Raw genomic sequence first — 5,951 nt, forward strand, 5'->3', positions numbered from 1 at the left:
AGCATTATATGAATTGCTGAATTGCATTTTATTAAAGGTCATTCTGACTACAGAGGAGAGTAAGAGTTGAGGCAGTTAGGGACCCAGTGAGTAGGTAACCCAAGTGAGAAACAATAGTGGATTAGAGCAAGAGGTTGGCCAGGGGGATGAAGAGAGGAAGTGTGACACATGAACATTGAAGAAAGAATTGGTCCATTCTCCCACCTCTGCGACCACTCATGGTCATCTTGCCATGGCACTTTCATGGGGGCTGCCCAGGGAGCAGGCCAAGGCTGTGGTTAGGGGTGGGTGGAATCGGCTGTGAACTTCTCATGAACCTCGTGCTTACTGGCCTCTCCCACATCGATTTGATTGATCTGGATACTACTGATGTCAGCAACCTCAACAGGCAGTTTTTGTTTCAAAAGAAACATGTTGGAAGATGAAAGGCCCAGGTTGCCATAGAAAGTGTACTGCAGTTTTACCCAAAAACTAGTATCACAGCTTATCATGACAGCATCGTGAGCCCCGACTACAATGTAGAATTTTTCCAACAGTTTATATTGAATATGAATGCTTTGGATAACAGAGCTGCCCACAACCACGTCAATAGAATGTGTCTAGCAGCTGATGTACCTCTTATTGAGAATGGAGCTGCTGGCTGTCCTGGACAAGAGACTATTATCAAAAAAGGTGTAACCGAATGTTATGAATGTCATCCTAAACCAACACAGAAAACATTTCCTGGCTGTACAATTCGTAACACACCTTCAGAACCCATTCATTGCATTGTTTGGGCAAAGTATTTGTTCAACCAGTTGTTTAGGGAGGAAGATGCTGATCAAGAAGTATCTCCCAACAGAGCTGACCCTGAGGCTGTTTGGGAACCAATGGAAGCTGAAGGCAGAACCAGAACATCTAATAAAGATGGTGACATTAAACATATTTCCACTAAGGAATGGGCTGAATCCACTGGATATGACCCAGTTAAACATTTTACCAAACTTTTAAAAGATGGTATCAGGTATCTACTGACCATGGACAAGCTATGGTGAAAAAGGAAACCTCCTATTCCTTTGGACTGGACTGAAGTACAAAGTCAAGGTGAAGAAATCAATGCAGCAGACCAACAAAATGAACCCCAGTTAGGTCAGAAAGACCAGCAGGTTCTAGAAGTCAAGAGCTATGCTAGTCTTTATGCAAAAAGCATTGAGACTTTGAGAGTTCACTTAGTAGAAAAAGGGGATGGAGCTGAACTCATATGGGACAAGGATGACCCATCTGCTATGGATTTTGTCACTTCTGCTGCAAGCCTCAGAATGCATATTTTCAGTATGACTATGAAGAGCAGATTTGATATAAAATCAATTGCAGGGAACATCATTCCTGCTATTGCAACTACCACTGCCCTGATTGCTGGGTTGATAGTATTGGAAAGATTGAAGATTCTATCAGGAAAAATAGACCAATGTAGAACAATTTTTTTTTTTTTTTTTAAATCAACTACCAAACCCAGGAAAGAAGCTCCTCGTGCTCTGTGCACTAGATTCACCCAAGCCCAATTGTTTTGTGTCAGCAAGACGTACAGAAGTGACTGTATGTCGGAATGGCCATCGAGTAATTGTTTTCATGTTTCCAGACAAGAAAATAAAAGAAAAATTTGCCATGGTAGCACCGGATGTGCAAATTGAAGATAGAAAAGCAACAGTGCTAGTATCTTCAGAAGAGGAAGAGACAAATGCTAACCATCACAAGAAGTTGTCAGAATTTAGAATTAAAAATGGTTGTCAGCTTCAAGCAGATGGTTTCCTTCAGTACTACACTTTATTGATCAAAATTTTTCGTAGTGAAGACCTAGGAAAAAATGTTGAATTTAAAGTTGTTGGTGAGGCCCTAGAAAAAGTGGCACCTAAACAAGTTGAAGATGCTGCCAGAAATATAACCAGGGGCAGTGATGACGCAGCTCAGCCTTCTACACCCACAGCTCAAGATCAAGTAATCGTGTGCTCATAATGGTTTCAGATCAAGAAAGCACTTCAAATAATGCTGGTGGCATCAGTGAAGAAGAGTGAGGTCGCAAGAGGAAGTTGGATGAAAAAGAGAACGTCAGTGCAAAGAAGTCATGTACAGAACCAACAGACGAACTTGACGAAATTATAGCATTAGCTTGAACAGAAATATGCCTCCAGACAGAACCTTCTAACTGCAATACATCATCTGGGCAGAACCAGACTGTTGGTTACGTCCTTTGTTCCAAAGGGGGGTGGGGGGCACGGGAATCACACCATCTACTCAAAAATGATTCTGCTCCCTTTGGAAGCACTCACTTTGCTAGAAACATGACAGTATGCTGTATTGAAAGTGGGAATCTAGTTTTGTAACTTTTCAAACAAAGTGGGCATAAACAGTCATGAGATAAAACAACACAATGCATGTTGCGTTTTAATGTAAATACCCTTTGTTGTTGTTGTTAGGTGCCATCAAGTCGGAACCAACTCATAGCGACCCATGCACAGCAGAACGAAACAATGTCCGATCCTGGGCCAACCTCACTACCGCTGTCACACTTGAGTCCATCAATGCTGCCACCTGGCTGATCCATCTCGTTGGGGGTCTTCCTCTTTTTCTCTGACCCTCCATCTTACCAAGCATGATATCCTTCTCCAGCGACTGTTCCATCCTGACAATATGTCCAAAGTATGAGAGACAAAGTTTGATACCCTTAGGTATCATGTAATAGCTTTAAAATCTTGTATTTCAGTAAAGTTGATACCTGGTTATAAATATTATGCCTTTATTTTTAGTTAGAAAATAATTATTTTGAGCCTAGATCTAACCATTTTCATACTCTGACTGAAGCAGATTCAAAGAAATTTCAAATGCTATGCATTGTAACTTGTTTTTAAATGTTAACTAGCACTGTGTATATTATTGTAAAACAATGTTAATTTAGTCAAGTTTTCAGTTCGTACTGCCTGGTATGTCTATGTAAGAAGCCAAGTTTTGTGCTTTGTTACAGTTTCAGGTTATTTATATTTGGTGTTTTGCAAAACTCAAATACAAGTACAAAGTACTTGGGGGGAAGAAAAGGAAGAATTGAAAGGACTTGGCTATGAGATTTAGGGAGAGATTCATGTAAACAGTACTCTCAAGTTTCTGGAACAATCAGCTGGGTAGGCGAGGCAAAGAAGAGTTGGAAGAGGGCATTTCCCTAGGAAGGAGAACACACATTTGAAAGTAAAGTTCCTGAGATAAGTTTTTGATAGATTTGATGTTGCTTGGGAGATTTTCGATTGAAATTTTGTAGTAGGCAGTTGCAAACACCTGTTTGTAGCTCCTGAGAAAGATCTAAGCCAGACATAGAAATGCCAGAGTTGATGCACAGATTGTACTATTGAAGGAGATAAAATATCTCAGAGTGTAGATATAAAAGGACACATTCTTTAATCCTGGTCATGGCTTCTGGCTGTTTCTTCTAATGAACCACACCTCTAGATAGCTTGCCTATCCTTATTTGTTCTTGGTTTTTCATGGAGACATAGGACAAGGACTCATTCTTACAGCTGTTGTGCTGTTGTTGTTATGGTTAGGTGCCATAAAGTTGGTTCCGACTCATAACGACCCACTTCTCTATCATCTTCCCAATCATTTCTATGATTGAGCCCAGTGCGGCAATTACTGTTTCAGCCCACCTCGTTGAGGGTTGTCTTCTTTTGTGCTGTTCTTCTACAATACCAAGTGTGTTTTCCTCCTCTGGGGACTGTTCCTGTCAAGTCAGCTCCAATTCACAGTGACCCTACGCACAACTGAACTAAACTGAGCTAAACATCTCCAGGTCCTGAACCATCCTTACAACCATCAATGCTGTTGCCACTGTACCAATGCATCTCATTGGGGATCTTCCTCTTTGTCACTGACCCTCCACTTTAGCAAGCATGATGTCCTTCTCCATGGACTGGTCCCTCCGGATAACATGTTTGAAACCTGAGAGCTCCCTCTTGATAATGTCCTAAGTACTGAAGAAGTCTCAACATTCTTACTTCTAAGGAGCATTCTGGCTGTACTTCTTCCTACAGACTTTTGTTTGTTGTTCTTCTACTCCATGCTATACGTATTATTCTTCAACATCACAACTCAAAGATGGTCTTCCTCATTCATTGTCAATCTTTAACTTGTATATTTCTTTGTTGTGGTTAAGTACCACCAAGTCAGTTCTGACTCATAATGATTCTGTATAGGGTTTCCAAGGAGTAGCTGGTGGGTTTGAACCACCAACTTTGTGATTAGCAGTGCAATGCTTACCCTATAGTGCCACACCAGTACTCCAATTGAAAATACCATGACTTGGACCAGACACACTTTAGTCTCTGACATAGAGTCTTTGCATTTAAAACTTTAAAGAAATCTTTTACAGCAGATTTGCCTAAAAGCAATATGTCATTTGATTTCCTCACTGCTGTTTCCATTGTCAATGAGTTTGGATCAAAGCAAAAGGAAATCCTCGACAACTCTTCTTTCTCAATTTCTCAGCAACCCTTTTCTTTTCATGTTCCAGCATCTATTTTATCTTCCCAAATAATCCTTAGCCACTCAGTTGTCGCCACTCTGACTTCTGTGTTTATTTTCCAGGCAAGACTCCTTTTCCTTGCATGAACTTCTGTGAGAAGATCATAAAAATCACATCACTTTCAATCCTTTTCTATCATATACTGATGCCAGGATAACCATTCCTATGATTATAAAGTTGGTAGTTTGAACCTACCAAAGAATGTCATGGGAGAAGTGTGGTTGATCCACTCTTTTGATAATCGACTTCCATTAAATTTAAGCTGAGAAACCATATGAAGCTAGCTCCAATCTACAACAGAGAGTTCACCACAAGTCAGAATTAACTCGATGGAAAGAGTGTTAGTTTCTTAGAAAGAGCCATGCTTTCTCCTACTTTAAAACCTCTGACTCTAACCATTGCATACAATGGAGATTCCAAAGATGTCCGTCAGCTCTTCAGTGGCCTTTCACACCTTCACCTTCCATTGCTTCCCATCCCCTTCCTCTTATAGAACACTAGTCACAACACAGTGTCCTAAACACCAGGCTCAAGTGTGCCTCTAAGTCTTGGCCTAAAATGTCCCCTATGCCTGGAATGGTCTTCTTCAGTTTCGTGGAGGTAATACTACATCTTCCCTATGTATTCCAATCTCCCCCTTAGTCAAATCATACAGGAAACCACATTTCACAACCCATTGGGTCTAGGTAAGGCTATGGGATAATGATAGAAATGATATGCAACTTCCCCAGCCTGACCAATAAAACCACCTTCCATAGCCTGGTCAATAAAATACCCATATCCTCGACTTGCCTTCCACAGACGATTTCTTTACTCTGTAGACTTGTTATAACAGAAATACCACAAGGGACGGATTTAACAAACTTCAGGGCATCAGATCTAAGGGAAGATTCTTTGGGGTCTGGGGGAAGGTTCTTGTCTCTTTAGCCTCTGATACTGGATTCCTTAAAGGTTCCCCATCTTTTCTTACCTGCTGGTTCATGGTTGATCCACTCTTTTGATATCTCAAAAGAGATTGACTCGATACATGCTTAACAATAATATTGTCTCAGTAATGTACCAAAGAAAATCCATTCTCAGATGTGATTACAAACACAGGAATAGGAGATAAGATTTAATACATATGTATGCATATTGCTGTTGTTAAGTGACTTCAAGTCATTTCCTCATAGCAAACCTGTATAGGGTTCCGTGGAGTGGCTGGCGAGCTTGAACTGCCAACCTTGTGATTCACAGTTCAGTGCTGATCCAACAGTGCCACACCAAGAGTGTGTGTATGTATGCCCATATCTATATATATATATATTTGGGGAGGGAACACAATGCAAGCTGTTGAGAATGATAGTACTATCTTCGATGACACAGTCCCTGAATTGCTAGAAAGAGAAGATGCCATCTGTCCTTT

At 40.7% G+C, this 5,951-nt stretch overlaps 1 pseudogene; it reads left to right on the top strand.

Annotated features, from left to right (window-relative positions):
• The first annotated feature begins 232 nt into the window (after positions 1-232).
• On the top strand, positions 233-2,150 carry LOC102837853 (annotated as a pseudogene).
• Positions 2,151-5,951: the final 3,801 nt, after the last annotated feature.

This window comes from Chrysochloris asiatica, unplaced genomic scaffold (genome assembly GCF_000296735.1).
Source record: "Chrysochloris asiatica unplaced genomic scaffold, ChrAsi1.0 scaffold00097, whole genome shotgun sequence".
In the NCBI taxonomy this organism is placed as follows: domain Eukaryota; kingdom Metazoa; phylum Chordata; class Mammalia; order Afrosoricida; family Chrysochloridae; genus Chrysochloris; species Chrysochloris asiatica.